At 35.7% G+C, this 17,331-nt stretch overlaps 1 protein-coding gene across 2 annotated transcripts in view; it reads right to left on the minus strand.

The window, feature by feature from the left end:
- The window catches only part of bbs9 (Bardet-Biedl syndrome 9), a 449,751-nt gene that overhangs the window by 316,991 nt on the left and 115,429 nt on the right, over window positions 1–17,331 (minus strand). The window lies entirely within an intron of this gene.

Below are 17,331 nucleotides of genomic sequence, written 5' to 3' on the forward strand. Positions count from 1 at the left end.
ATACTGTACAATATACAGAACAAGACAAGAGTACCGGAGTAATAAATAACAATCAGTGTCGGACGTATTGCACAAGAAAGGTAATGTTGCACAGGTAATATTGCAAATTAGTAACATATTGGCTCTTAACTAGTCATTATTAAGTACGTATTAATGCCTTATTCGGCATGGCCTTATTACACACTTGCCAACCCTCCCGGATTTTCCGGGAGACTCCCGAAATTCAGCGCCTCTCCCGAAAATCTCCCAGGACAAAATTTCTCCCGAGAATCTCCCGAAATTAAGGCGGACTCAGGTCCGCAGCGTACCTGCCCAATCACGTTATAACTGTAGAATGATCAAGGGCGAGTTCTTGGTTTCTTATGTGGGTTTATTGTTAGGCAGTTTCATTAACGTCCTCCCAACAGCAGTCACGTTTTTGTCTTCCGTAAAGCAGTTTGTCTGCCGTAAACAGCTATGTTGTGACACTCTTAAACAGGACAATATTGCCATCTAGTGCATTTGATGAAAGCACTTTTGTGCGTGCCACACAGCAATGCATCATCAGAGACGGTTCGAAAAATAGTGACAGAATAGAACAAGGATGGACAATTCAACCCTTAACTCAACAATGAGTAGATGAGTGTTATGTGTGTGTATATGTGTAAATAAATGAACACTGAAATTCAAGTATTTATTTTATATATATATATATATATATATAAAAATAAAATATATATTTACAGCTAGAATTCACTGAAAGTCAAGTATTTCTTATATATATATATATATATACATATACATATATACATATGAAGTACTTGACTTAGTATTTTGTCAAGTATTTCTTATATATATATATATATATATATATATACATATATATATGAAGTACTTGACTTAGTATTTTGTCAAGTATTTCTTATATATATATATATATATATATATATATATATATATATATATATATATATATATATATATATATATGAAGTACTTGACTTGGTATTTTGACAAGTATTTCTTATATATATATATATACATATATATATATATATATATATATATATATATATATATATATATATATATATATATATATATATATATATATATAAATAAAATACTTGACTTGGTGAATTCTAGCTGTAAATATACTCCTCCCCTCTTAACCACGCCCCCCGCCTCCCGAAATCGGAGGTCTCAAGGTTGGCAAGTATGCCTTATTATAACCCTAACCCTCTAACCCTAACCAAATAACTCTAAATTAAGTCTTTATTACTTAGAGCAGTGGTTCTTAACCTTGTTGGAGGTACCGAACCCCACCAGGTTCATATGCTCATTCACCCAACCCTCCTTTAGTGAAAAATAAAATGTTTTTTTCAAATTCAAGACAAAGTTATTATGTTTTTGGTAACACTTTAGTATGGGGAACATATTCTAAGTAACAAAGACTTAATTTAGAGTTATTTGGTTAGGGTTAGGGTTATAATAAGGCCATGCCAAATAAGGCATTAATAAGTACTTAATAATGACTAGTTAAGAGCCAATATGTTACTAATTTGCATGTTAATAAGCAACTAATTAATGGTGAATATGTTCCCCATACTAAAGTGTTACCATGTTTTTTTACTGGTGCACAAAATGAACCGTGCATGAACATCACCTTGTTCAAAGAACAAAACCAACACAGTGCATAAACTCACAACAAATTACACACCTGCAAATCAGTCAGCTGTTGCCATATCCGTAATACGCCGATAGGGAGAAGTTTTTATTTACACGATGAGTCGGGTGTGTCTCGACCTCCGCCGAACCCCTGAGGCCGACTCACCGAACCCCTAGGGTTCCATCGAACCCAGGTTAAGAACCACTGACTTAGAATATGTTCCTCTAGTGTCCAAATAACTCTAAATTAAGTCTTTGTTACTTAGAATATCTTCCCCCATACTAAAGTGTTACCAAAAACATAATAACTTTGTCTTGAATTTGAAAAAAAAAACATTTTATTTTTCACGAAAGAAGGGTTCGGTGAATGCGCATATGAAACTGGTGGGGTTCGGTACCTCCAACAAGGTTAAGAACCACCGCTTCAGATGTACTCAGTGGTGTGTATTTATATAGTGCTTTACTATACCTGGAATGATACCCAAAGCACTTTACACGATACATAACATTCACACACTGATGGCGGCAGCTGCCATGCAAGGCGCTAACCACGACCCATCAGGAGCGAGGTGGGTAAAGTCTCTTGCCCGAGGACACAACGGATGTGACTAGGAAGCTGGAATCGAACCTGGACGGTTTAGGAAGCATGAATTGTTTTAGTTATATTGTAAAACTTACAAACCTACAGACATCCGAAATGGGACGGTTTAGGAAGGAATTAATTGTTTTAGTTATATTGTAAAACGTACAAACCTACAGACATCACACATGGGACGATTTAGGAAGTATGAAATGTTTTAGTTATATTATAAAACTTACAAACCTACAGACATCAGACATGGGACGGTTTACAAAGTATGAATTGTTTTAGTTATATTGTAAAACTTACAAACCTACAGACATCAGACATGGGACGGTTTAGGAAGTATGAATTGTTTTAGTTATGTTGTAAAACTTACAAACCTACAGACATCACACATGGGACGGTTTAGGAAGTATGAATTGTTTTAGTTATATTGTAAAACTTACAAACCTACAGACATCAGACATGGGACGGTTTACGAAGTATGAATTGTTTTAGTTATATTGTAAAACTTACAAACCTACAGACATCAGACATGGGACGGTTTAGGAAGTATGAATTGTTTTAGTTATATTGTAAAACTTACAAACCTACAGACATCACACATGGGACGGTTTAGGAAGCATGATTTGTTTTAGATATATTGTAAAACTTACAAACCTACAGACATCCGAAATGGGACGGAACCCTCAAGTTGCTGGCAGGGCCACTCTACCATCATTGTCTTGTGACATTAACTTATCCGTAAAAGGAAAATTGCATTTGAATTCCATTTCAACAATGCTTTGGTTGAAAATAGGGATGTGGCTTTTTTGCCGATATCCCAATATTCTCCAACTCTTAATTACCGATACTGATGTATACAGTCGTGGAATTAACACATTATTATGCCTAATTTGGACAACCAGGTATGGTGAAGAAAAGGTCCTTTTTAAAAAATGTTATAAAATAAAATAAGATAAATAAATTAAAAACATTTTCTTGAATAAAAAAGAAAGTAAAACAATATAAAAACAGTTACATAAAAACTAGTAATTAATGAAAATGAGTGAAATTAAGTGTTAAAGGTTAGTACTATTAGTGGACACAATCATGTGTGCTTACGGACTGTATCCCTTGCAGACTGTATTGATATATATTGATATATAATGTAGGAACCACAATATTAATAACAGAAAGAAACAACCCTTTTGTGTGAATGAGGGAGGTTTTATGGGTTGGTGCACTAATTGTAAGTGTATCTTGTGTTTTTTATGTTGATTTAATAAAAAAAAGAAAAAAAAGAAACGATACCGATAAAAAAACAACGATACGGATAAATTCCGATATTACATCATAAAGCATTTATCGGCCGATATTAAACAAATTATCCAAATATGTTGGCCTGTTCTTTCACCTTCGTCATTATCTTCCTCTTTATGTTCTACTTACCCTATATAAAACTCTCTTTGAACCACATCTAAACTACTGTAATGTCATCTGGTGTAACACCTTCCCTAGCTACCTTCACAAATTAGAATCCATGCAAAAGAAAATCATTCGGGCCCTGTCATGGTCCAAGTTTAATGCCCCCACTCCACATCTATTCCATAATTATCATCTCTTAAGACTGACAGAGTTCAATATTTATCAAAATGCTTGTTTAACCTATCAAGTCATTTACAGGCTGAATCTTAGGCTCTGGAGCTTGGTTCCTATCTACCATCCCCAGCATGCTCACAACACTCGTAACTTAGATCTGATATCAGGTAAACATCGTTTACTGGCTTGTACCGCTCAAAGTGTTGTATGCAGGGGACCAAAGATTTGGAACCGGCTTAATGAGAGCCTCAAGATGCTGTATCCATTCTCCAACTTCAAAAAGAAACTGAAAACTTAGCTATTAACCACCTATCTTTAATGCCTCATGTGGGGTAGACTACTGTTGGGTTTTGCATGGTTGAATGAATGTATGTATGTATGTGTATGCTTGCTTTAGTACAGGGGTACTCATTACGTTGATCGCGAGCTACCGGTCGATCGCGGAGGGTGTCTCAGTCGATCACCAGCCAGGCATTAAAAAAATAGTCCTAAAAATGAGCGATCATAAATCTTCACTATGACGTCACTTTCGTCACTTGATTGACATTCACGGCACCCGAGGGTCTTCTGAGATGACGCTGGCTGCTGCCAGCTCATTAAAATTACCGACTGGAAGGCGAGAAACACTTTATTTCAACAGACTCTGGCGCCGTACCTGTCGTCAAAACTCCAAAGACCGACTGCACAGTTGCACAGTTGTGCTAACAAAATAAGAGTCTCAGAAAGCTGGCGTGCACAAGCTAGCAAGCTACGGAGTTTGCCGACAATGTATTTCTTGTAAAGTGTATACAAAGGAGTACGGAAGCTGGACAGATAAGATGCCAAAAACCAACCACTTTCATGTGGTATTAGACAGAAAGGAGGACTTTTTTTCTCCTCCATTCGAAAATGCGGACATTATCAGCACCACCGTCTGATTCCAATCAATGCAAAAGTCATCAGAATCAGGTAATACACCAACTTATATTCTTGTCTTCATGAAAGAAAGGAATCTATATGTGTTAAACATGCTTGTATTATCTTTAAACACCTTTAACTTGTTAACAATATTAACTATATGTGTTAAACATGCTTGTATTATCTTTAAACACCTTTAACTTGTTAACAATATTAACTATATGTGTTAAACATGCTTGTATTATCTTTAAACACCTTTAACTTGTTAACAATATTAACTATATGTATTAAACATTCTTGTATTATCATTAAACACCTTTAATTTTTTAACAATATTAACTATGTGTTAAACATGCTTGTATTATCATTAAACACCTTTAACTTGTTAACAAAAACATATATTTCATAAATAAGTAAATATAAATTATATATATGAATGAGGTAGATCCCCACGACTTGATCAATTGAAAAGTAGCTCGCCTGCAGAAAAAGTGTGAGCACCCCTGCTTTAGTACTATTATCTTGTGTTAATCATATAGCGTTGTTTTTTTTTTTGTTTTTGTTTTTTTGTTGTTGTGCTTGCTACCATGTTTCATCATTCCATGTATATACTGTCCTCTGGACCCCCTGTCAAAAGCTTCTTCTAGCTTATTTGGGGGACCCTTTCACGTACCAACATCTTTAAATGATGATATTCACTACTATTGTAATTGTTATATGGTATTGTGAAATAAACTTGAAACTTGACATCTCTAGTTGAAAACCATTTTTTATTTGAAAACAATCTAAGTGTGAATGCTCCAAAACATTCACACATGTTTTTCTACACCAAAATGCATCTATTTATTAAAATTATTCAAATTCTTCTCCAGATTTTCACATTTTTCACCCAATTCAAACCGTTCCAACTTCAAACTGTTCAGCCCATTCATTAATAGCGGGCTTTCCCTTGACAAATTCCATAAATTACCAGATTTCCCAGAGTTCCAGGTTTTCCGGGACATTTTTCCCCATTCAAAATGAATTGGCCCTTTTTCAAACTTCCACCATTTCCACATTTGTCAACCGATTCAAGCCATTCCTCCCTCAACACATTCCGCCATCCTGGAAATTTTAACTACCTTTTTTCCAAGTTCCAAAAAATTCCAGGATTTGCCAGAATTCCTGGTTTTCCAAAGCTTTATTTCCACTCTTTTTTCTGGCGACTACTCCTTCTACATTTTTCTACGCATTTCAACCGTTCCACCATCTAAACATTCCACTTAATCAGGACAAAAAAAAGAGTTGTTTTTTTAACTGGAAAAATTCCCGGTTTTCCCGAAATCCCTTAATACCATTTCTCAATTCAACATGTTACTACATTTGATTTGAAAAATTTCAACACCAACACTTTCAACTCATTCAGACCATTCAAGTTTGTTTTTTTTACCATTTTCAAAAAAATTCCCGCTTTTCCCGAAATTCCCAATTTTTCTGAAATTCCCATTGAAATCAATGGGAAATTCTTCAAAGTTCCACAACTCCCAGATTTTTCATCTGATTCAAACTGTTCCAACTTCAAAATATTCAGCCTGTTCAGGAATTGTGTGCTCTACTTCAACTATTGTAAAAAAAAAAAAAAAAAAAAAAAAAAAATCCAGGATTTCCCTTCATTCCATTTTTTTTTGCATTTTCCCCAATCAAAATGAATTGGCCAATTTCCAAACTTCCACAATTCAAACCATTCTACCTCCAACACATTCAACTCATTCTGGACATTCAAACTACCATTTTTCCACATTCAACAAATTTCCAGGAATTCCTGTTTTTTGGTAACCTATTTTCACCCTTCTTAAGTTTGACTACTCCTTTCACATTTTTCAACCCATTTCAACCGCTCCACCGTCAAAACACTCATATTCAGGACAAAAACCAAGTTGGTTAAGGAACTAGAAACATTCCCGGTTTTCCCAAAATTCCAGGAATTTCTCAATTAAAAACTGTTACTATTTCAACATTTCTTGACCGATTTAAACTATTCCAACACCAACCAATTCACCTCATTCAGGACATTCATGCTCCTAATTTTTTTTTTTAAATCCCGCTTTTCCCCAAAATTCCAGGAAATTATCATTGAAATGAATGGGACATTTTCAAAAGTTGCACAATTCCCACATTTTTTTCTACCTATTTAAACCATTCCAACATCAACACATTCCACTCATCCTGGACATTCAAACTATTTCCCAAGTTCCAAACCAAATTGCGGTTTTCCTGGAAATTTGAACCCTTCAACATTCAAACCATTCCAACATTCATTTATACTACATTCTGTCAGCATTTCAGTTCAACTTCAGCATCGGAGCATTCACTTCATTAGTTTTGGAATTCCCGGTTTTCCCGAAATTCCAGGAATTCCGTAATACCATTTTTCAATTCAACATGTTACTACTTCAACATTTCTCGACCGATTTGAAAAATTTCAACACCAACACTTTCAACTCATTCAGACCATTCAAGTTTTTTTTACCATTTTCAAAATAATTCCCGCTTTTCCCGAAATTCCCAATTTTTCTGAAATTCCCATTGAAATCAATGGGACATTCCTCAAAGTTCCACAACTTCCACATTTTTCATCTGATTCAAACTGTTCCAACTTCAAAATATTCAGCCTGTTCAGGAATTGTGTGCTCTACTTCAACTATTGTAAAAAAAAAAAAATCCAGGATTTCCCATCATTCCCTTTTTTTCTTTGCATTTTCCCCATTCAAAATGAATTGGCCAATTTTCAAACTTCCACATTTCAAACCATTCAACCTTCAACACATTCAACTCATTCTGGACATTCAACAAATTTCCAGGAATTCCTGTTTTTTGGTAACCTATTTTCACCCTTCTTAAGTTTGACTACTCCTTTCACATTTTTCAACCCATTTCAACCGTTCCACCGTCAAAACACTCATATTCAGGACAAAAACCAAGTTGGTTAAGGAACTAGAAACATTCCCGGTTTTCCCAAAATTCCAGGAATTTCTCAATTAAAAACTGTTACTATTTCAACATTTCTTGACCGATTTAAACAATTCCAACACCAACCAATTCACCTCATTCAGGACATTCATGCTCCTAATTATTTTTATTTTTTCCCAAAATTCCAAATTATCATTGAAATGAAGGGGACATTTTCAAAAGTTGCACAATTCCCACATTTTTTCTACCTATTTAAACCATTCCAACATCAACACATTCCACTCATCCTGGACATTCAAACTATTTCCCAAGTTCCAAACCAAATTACGGTTTTCCTGGAAATTTGAACCCTTCAACATTCAAACCATTCCAACATTCATTTATCCTACATTCTGTCAGCATTTCAGTTCAACTTCAGGATTGGAGCATTCACTTCATTAGTTTTGGAATTCCCGGTTTTCCCGAAATTCCAGGAATTCCGTAATACCATTTTTCAATTCAACATGTTACTACTTCAACATTTCTCGATCGATTTGAAAAATTCCAACACCAACCATTTCAACTCATTCAGACCATTCAAGTTGCTTACCATTTTCAAAAAAATTCCCGCTTTTCCCGAAATTCACACATTTTTGGGAAATTCCCATTAAAGTCAATGGGACATTCTTCAAAGTATCACATTTTTCATCGAATTCAAACTGTACTAACTTCAAAATATTCAGCCTGTCTGGGAATTGTGTGCTCTACTTCAACAATTCTAAAAAAAAATCCAGGATTTCAGTTCTACTTCAGCATTAGAGCATTCACACGCAATTCCTTCAGGATTTACCTCATCTAGTTCCTAATTAATAATGATTATCAGGAGTTTGTTACATCATATAAAGACGCACAGTGGTTCAAATTATTTAGTTATACTCGTGGTGTTCCTCAAGGTTCCATTTTAGGTCCTCTCTATTTTTCATCATTTGGGCTATATTCAACGGGTGAGAGCCTCACATTTTTGCGGCAAAAACACTAGAGTGCTGCCATAGAGAGGGTGTTGTTGAACTAACTATTTTGCAGGAGGTCCTCGAAAAGAGCAGTAACTGACAAAATAAATAGACGAAAATCAAATGTGTACTGTGGAGGACGCTGGTTCTTGGTAAGAAACAAAATAAGGAGTAGTGAGGGGAGACGTCGGGCTCCCTGGTCCTTAGCTTTATGGAAATGTGGCCCCCAAATACAATTTAGTTGAGTATCCTTGGGCTAAGTTGACAAAAAGACCATAAGAGAAAATAAACGTGAAAAGTATTGACAGTCTCGCCTCCTAACCACAAACTCTTTAAGCTTTTTTCCACCGCAGGGACTTTTACAGGAACTTTCTCAAATAAAGTTCCCCCTGTGTTTCCACCAACAACTGCCTGCGTAGATTTAGTTCTACAGGAACCTTTAGGACTTCCTGCCTGCTAGGTGGGACTTTTGGAACCTTTTCGGGGGCCGGCTTTGCTGATTGGTTGAACACAGTTTGGGGCGTTCATAAAAATTATTTTGATATGTGCGGCGACTATTTTTTTTCTTTTTTGTGTGTCTATTTTTAACACAACCAACTTTAAAACGCAAAGAAAGAAGAATGAAAGGAACTATCTTGCAGTGTTTTTACTCAGCTGTAGCCTTTAAACTATATGCAGTTTATTGTTGTTTATTATTTTTACAAACTTCATTTCAATACACGAAGCAACGAGAAGTGGACGGACTCTTTGAAACGTATCTACAAAGGGGCAACGACCTCAGCTGCTTACAACTTTGACTTGGTTGGGTAAATGTGAAAAAAAGCAGGCAGTACATGAGTGCAACAAAAGGTAAATAACATTAAATATGAATTACTTATTTTATTACATGTTGTAAAAGTAGTCAGTGACACTCCATTTGTCACATGTAGTTATTAGCCTCAACCCAAGTGAACAGGATGCTAATGCTAACATGCTAACGATAAAGCCGGTGTGTTTGCGTTGTCGGCATGAGATAAACACTGACATGTATTATTTATATATTGTTATTTACAAATAAAGACTGACATTTATTATTTATATATTGTTATTTACAGATAAACACTGACATTTATTATGTATATATTGTTATTTACAGATAGTCACTGACATGTATTATTTATATATTGTTATTTAAAGATAATCACTAACTTTATTATTTATATATTGTTATTTACAGATAAAGACTGACATTTAGTATTTATATATTGTTATTTACAGATAAACACTGACATTTATTATTTTATATATTGTTATATACAGATAAACACTGACATTTATTATTTATATATTATTATTTACAGATAATCACTGACATGTAGTATTTATATATTGTTATTTAAAGATAATCACTAACTTTATTATTTATATATTGTTATTTACAGATAAAGACTGACATTTAGTATTTATATATTGTTATTTATATAAATGCTGACATTTATTATTTATATATTTTTATTTACAGATAAACACTGACAATTATTATTTATATATTGTTATTTACAAATAAACGCTTACATTTATTATTTATATATAGTTATTTACAGATAAACACTGACATTTAACATTTATATATTATTTACAGATAAACACTGACATTTAATATTTATATATTGTTATTTACAGATAAACACTGACATTTATACTGTATATATTTGTATTTACAGATAAACACTGACATATATTATTTATATATAGTTATTTACAGATAAACAGACTAATATTTATATATTGTTATTGACAGATAAACACTGACATGTATTATTTATATATTTACAGTTAAACACTGACATTTATTATTTATATATTTACAGATAAACTGACATTTATTATTTATATATTGTTATTTACAGATAAACGCTGACATTTATTATTTATACATTGTTATTTACAGATAAACACTGACATTTAACATTTATATATTGTTATTTAGACAAACACTGACATTTAATATGTATATATTGTTATTTACAGATAAACAGACATTTATACTGTATGTATTTTTATTTACAGATAAACACTGACATATATTATTTATATATAGTTATTTACAGATAAACAGACTATTTATATATTGTTATTGACAGATAAACACTGACATGTATTATTTATATATTATTTACAGATAAACACTGACATTTATCATTAATATGTTATTTACAGATAAACACTGACACATTTATATATAGTTATTTACAAATAAACACTGACATTTATCATTTATATATTGTTATTTACAGATAAACACACATGTATTATTTATATATTGTTATTTACAGATAAACACACATTTATTATTTATATATTGTCATTTACAGATAAACACATACATTTATTATTTATATATTGTTATTTACAGATAAACACACATTATTTATATATTGTCATATACAGATAAACACAGACATGTATTATTTATATATTGTCATTTATAGATAAGCACTGACATGTATTAATATATTGTTATTTACAGATAAACACTGACATTTATCATTTTTGTATTGTTATTTATAGATAAACACTGACATATATTATTAATATATTGTTATTTACAGCTGAAATGCACCAAAAAGAAATTAATTCATCATTTACTGACAGGACCACTTTCTGACTGTTGGACATTGCGGACAGAAGCCTGACTTTTTATGAACGAATCGGTACACTTTATTTTTTAAATCGTATCGTTTTGTATTTAATTGTTTTGTATTTCATTTACTTAAACAATGTTAGGCCACAGTTCTTTTACTAAAGTCTGTTTATTTACATGGTATCATTATAGAAATATAGTAAACCACTCCTCCATACGTCATTAGCCTGATTTGTATGAACTACTTGAACCGTGAAATGCGGTGGAAACACAAACCACACACTTCTACAGGAACCTCCAGTTCCAGGAACTAAAAGTTGTGGAAACGGGCCTTTTGACTGCATCCTCAGCGCCTCCTAATGTTCCTGCCTCCTTTTCTGCCTCCATCTTTTCCTTCAGACATCATCGGACATCAGCCAACACCTTTATATATGTTCATGAGGAGCTGCCCAAAGCTCTGTTCTGGGGCCTCTTTTATGTTTGTTGCCTCTTGGTCGGTTGATCCGTGGTTTTGAAAATGTTTCTTATCATTTCTTTGAAGATGATGTTCAACTGTATTGCTCCTTCAATGAGTCAAAATTCCACTTTTTATCGGAGTTCCTGGAACGTGTAGCCTGTAACAAAAAACTGGTTGTTTGCGAATTTCTCTTGGTCAACAGCCATACAGGTCACACTGAGGGTGGCCATATGAACAACTTTAATACTGTTACAAATATGCGCCACACTGTGAACCCACACCAAACAAGAATGACAAACACATTTCGGAAGAACATACGCACCGTAACACAACAGAACAAATACCCAGAACCCCTTGCAGCACTAACCAAACTTGCCCCCCCCATCTCCCGAACCCGGAGGTCTCAAGGTTGGCAAGTATGCTCTAGTATACTCTGGACTGAAGCTGTGTGCCTTCATTGTAAAAACCCCATTTCCATATGATTTGGGAAATTGTGTTAAATGTAAATATAAACGGAATACAATGATTTGCAAATCATTTTCAAGCCATATTCAGTTGAATATGCTACAAAGACAACATCTTTGATGTTCAAACTGATAAACTTTTTTTTTTTTTGCAAATAATCATTAACTTTAGAATTTGATGCCAGCAACACGTGACAAAGAAGTTGGGAAAGGTGGCAATAAATACTGATAAAGTTGAGGAATGCTCATCAAACACTTATTTGGAACATCTCACAGGTGAACAGGCAAATTGGGAACAGGTGGGTGCCATGATTGGGTATAAAAGTAGATTACATGAAATGCTCAGTCATTCACAAACAAGGATGGGGCGAGGGTCACCACGTTGTCAACAAATGCGTGAGCAAATTGTTGAACTGTTTAAGAAAACCCTTTCTCAACCAGCTATTGCAAGGAATTTAGGGATTTCACCATCTACGGTCCGTAATATCATCAAAGGGTTCAGAGAATCTGGAGAAATCACTGCATGTAAGCAGCTAAGCCCGTGACCTTCAATCCCTCAGGCTGTACTGCATCAACAAGCGACATCAGTGTGTAAAGGATATCACCACATGGGCTCAGGAACACTTCAGAAACCCACTGTCAGTAACTACAGTTGGTCACTACATCTGTAAGTGCAAGTTTAACTCTCCTATGCAAGGCGAAAACAGTTTATCAACAACACCCAGAAACGCCGTCGGCTTCACTGGGCCCGAGCTCATCTAAAATGGACTGATACAAAGTGGAAAAGTGTTCTGTGGTCTGACGAGTCCACATTTCAAATTGTTTTTGGAAACTGTGGATGTCGTGTCCTCCGGACCAAAGAGGTAAAGAACCATCCGGATTGTTCTAGGCACAAAGTGTAAAATCCAGCATCTGTGATGGTATGGGGGTGTATTAGTGCCCAAGACATGGGTAACTTACACATCTGTGAAGGCGCCATTAATGCTGAAAGGTACATACAGGTTTTGGAGCAACATATGTTGCCATCCAAGTAACGTTACCATGGACGCCCCAGCTTATTTCAGCAAGACAATGCCAAGCCACGTGTTACATCAACGTGGCTTCATAGTAAAAAAGCCTGTAGTCCAGACCTGTCTCCCATTGAAAATGTGTGGTGCATTATGAAGCCTAAAATACTACAACGGAGACCCCCGGACTGTTGAACAACTTAAGCTGTACATCAAGCAAGAATGGGAAAGAATTCCACCTGAGAAGCTTCAAAAATGTGTCTCCTCAGTTCCCAAACGTTTACTGAGTGTTGTTAAAAGGAAAGGCCATGTAACACAGTGGTGAACATGCCCTTTCCCAACTTCTTTGTCACGTGTTGCAGCCATGAAATTCTAAGTTAATTATTATTTGCAAAAAAAAAAAAAGTTTATGTGTTTGAACATCAAATATGTTGTCTTTGTAGCATATTCAACTGAATATGGGTTGAAAATGATTTGCAAATCATTGTATTCCGTTTATATTTACATCTAACACAATTTCCCAACTCATATGGAAACGGGGTTTGTATTTGTAGCTGTTGTTTTGAGGCATGTTTAAAAAAAATAATGCACTTTGTAAAAGTCAAAGTATAGTATTTCCCATAGTTGTAATGGATATCAGGATTATCTCAGGGAGAGCATGTCCCAAATTCCAAGCTGTTTTGAGGCATGTTAAAAAAAATAATGCACTTTGTGACTCCAATAATAATTGAAGTCATTTTTGGAAAACCTTGTTTTTGATTGATTGATTGATTGAGACTTGTATTAGTAGATTGCACAGTACAGTACATATTCCGTACAATTGACCACTAAATGGTAACACCCCAATAAGTTTTTCAACTTGTTTAAGTCGGGGTCCACGTTAATCAATTCATGGTAAAGGTACATTGTTTAATGCATCCAGCGGGGCATCACAACAAAATTAGGCATAATAATGTGTTCATTCCATGACTGTATATATCGGTATCGGTTGATATCGGAATCGGTAATTAAGAGTTGGACAATATCGGAATATCGGCAAAAAAGCCATTATCAGACATCTCTAATACAATGTACATACTTACCAGTGACGTGCGGTGAGGTTCATGACTGGTGAGGCACTGACTTCATCACAGTCAGATTTACAAACATATGAACCCTAAAGAGTATCTTATTCACCATTTGATTGGCAGCAGTTAACGGGTTATGTTTAAAAGCTCATACCAGCATTCTTCCCTGCTTGGCACTCAGCATCAAGGCTTGGAATTGGGGGTTAAATCACCAACAATTATTCCCGGGCGCGGCGCCGCTGCTGCTGCTGCCCACTGCTCTCCTCACCTCCCAGGGGGTGATCAAGGGGATGGGTCAAATGCAGAGGACAAATTTCATTACACCTAGTGTGTGTGTGACAATCATTGGTACTTTAACTTAACTTTAACTTTACACATACAAACTGTAGCACACAAAAAAGCACATTTAATTAAAAAAAACGTTATTATGGTCTTACCTTTACTTATAAATGAAGTCCATGCGCCACTGTTGTGCTGGATTAATGCACCCCCTGACGGGAGTGTTATATCAACTAAAGCCCTCACTTAAACTTTCCACGTGCAAGATTGAATCTATTTAAAAAAGTGTAACCAAGGGTTTATAAATGTCGCCTATAGTGTATGAAACTACAAAATAAACACGAGGCTCCAGTTTACACGAGGACAACTTTATTTACCTTCTTTCAAAAACCTCCGCTCCACTCCAACGTGTCATCACTTCCGCTCTTAGCGCCTTCAAAATAAGAGCTCAAGGTATATACTGTATAACAGCGCATAACAGGAACGTAACATCACAAAGAGGAAAGCCCATGAACATAGGTTACAAAAGTTATTTAATAAGAAGCCAAAAACTGCAAAAACAATAATGTTCGTGTTGGAGGAGTTGTGAATTAGGTACACCTGCAGTCTGCAGGTCTACATAATGTTGTGGCCCTGCAGTCATTCACAACTCCTCCAATACGAACATTATTGTTTTTGCACTTTTTGGCTTCTTATGGAATAACTTTTAAAAAAAGATTCAATCTTGCACGTGGAAAGTTTAAGTGTGGGCTTTAGTTGATATAACACTCCCGTCAGGGGGTGCATTCTACGGCGGGGGTGCAGGAGGCGGGATTACTGCGAGCCTCAGCCAGTGCGTCTTTTGCAGCCGTTTTATGATCACTCAGCACATGAAATACGTTACACACATACAGTTGTTGACAAAATACACTGTACATTATATACCTCAGCTAACTAAACTATGGAAATGTATAATATAATTCATATAGCAATACGGTCTCACTGCACAGCAGGCCAGCAGTTAGCCGAGTCAGCAATCCATGTTGAGGCACAACGCAGTGACGTGCCTCAACTGGCTGCTGTTCACCGCACCGTCTCTTCTCAGTATTTGAACGGCAAATGTGAAAATTCAGCAATTTTGAATAAAAATAATCTAAAACTGGTGAAGTTAAATGGAAAATAACTTAATCACTGGATACATATAACAATTTAATAAAAATGTTTTCTTTTGACATTTTTTTTCTTTCCATGATGGCAGGTGAGGCCCCGCCTCACCTGCATCTAGTGACTCCACGTCACTGATACTTACTCAGTAAGTCCATGGTCAAACCCTTCAAATAATGCTTACTACTTTTGAGCCAGGAGGGATAGCACAAAGTGTGTGTGTATCCTTACTGCATGTGCAAATAATAAATAAAAGCAAACCATGTGCGGAGAAAAAAACTAATCAGGAAGTTGTGATTCCTCAGTGACGTTGCTGTTCTGCTTCTACTTAACCCGAGTTAACTGGACTTTTTTTTTTTGGAGAATAAGTGGGAATTATGCTGGACACAGGCCAACATGTGCTTGTTCGTAACGACAATACAAATGTTCAGCACCATTTATCGTACGCTGACTCCTCTCATAAAAGCATTTCCACAGTTTGGTGTCAGAGATGATGTGAAGTAACACGATGCCATGCCTCTGCTAATGTTTCCTTCCTTCTACTCTCCCTTACTTTCCTCTTTTGGAGTGCACTGACCTCCTCGCTCCCGCCCCGGCATTCCGTCTTTCAGCGGGAGGCTTTTAACCCCTGCGCCCCGGAGGTGAACCGGGTCGGGCAGGTTTAAGTGCCTTAAGTGTTCCCAGGCCCATTAGGAGCAACAAACGAGGCTAAAAGAGACACGGAGTAATCCCTCCTCGCCATCTCTGTATGCTTCCTTTCCCAGCGCTCACATCTGGACAGGTCAGGTGGCGGTCCGTGTGACCTGTGGGTCCGACCGGGTTGCTTGGTCCGCTCTCAGGCCCATTAAGACATTAACACCACAAGCCAGGACAAACAAACTCCACAAAAAGGTGACCGTGTCGCTCCTTGGCCCCCTGACCTTCTCTTTGGCCAGGTTTGTCTAACCTTCTGTCACGTGATCATCACAGACACGCCCTCTTTATAAACTGTGAACTTCGCATGTTGGAGCACTTTTGTCAATGAGCGAGTACAAACCCCAAATCCGATTAAGTTGTCACGTGTAAATGGTAAATAAAAACAGAACACAATGATTTGCAAATCCTTTTCAACTTATATTCAATTGAATAGACTGCAAAGACAAGATATTTAACTTTCAAACTGGAAAACTTTATTTTCTTTGCAAATATTAGCTCATTTCAGTGACGTGCGGTCACTAGAGGCAGGTGAGGCAGGGCCTCACCTGGCATCATGGAAAGAAAAAAAATGTAAAAAGAAAAAACATTAATTAAATTGTTATATGTATCCAGTGATTATACTATAAAGTTATTTTCCATTTATCTTCACCAGTTTTAGATTATTTTTATTCAAAATCGCTGAATTTTCACATTTGCCGTTCAAATACTGAGAAGAGACGGTGCGGTGATCAGCAGCCAGTTGAGGCACGTCACTCAGTGCCTCAACATGGATTGCGCAATGACTCGGCTAACTGCTGGCCTGCTGTGCAGTGAGACCGTATTGCTATATGAATTATATTATACATTTCCATAGTTTAGTTAGCTGAGGTATATAATGTACAGTGTATTTTGTCAACAACTGTATGTGTGTAAAGTATCTCTTGTGCTGAGCGATCATAAAACTGCTGCG

This window comes from Nerophis lumbriciformis, linkage group LG04 (genome assembly GCF_033978685.3).
Source record: "Nerophis lumbriciformis linkage group LG04, RoL_Nlum_v2.1, whole genome shotgun sequence".
NCBI classification, from domain to species: Eukaryota; Metazoa; Chordata; class Actinopteri; order Syngnathiformes; family Syngnathidae; genus Nerophis; species Nerophis lumbriciformis.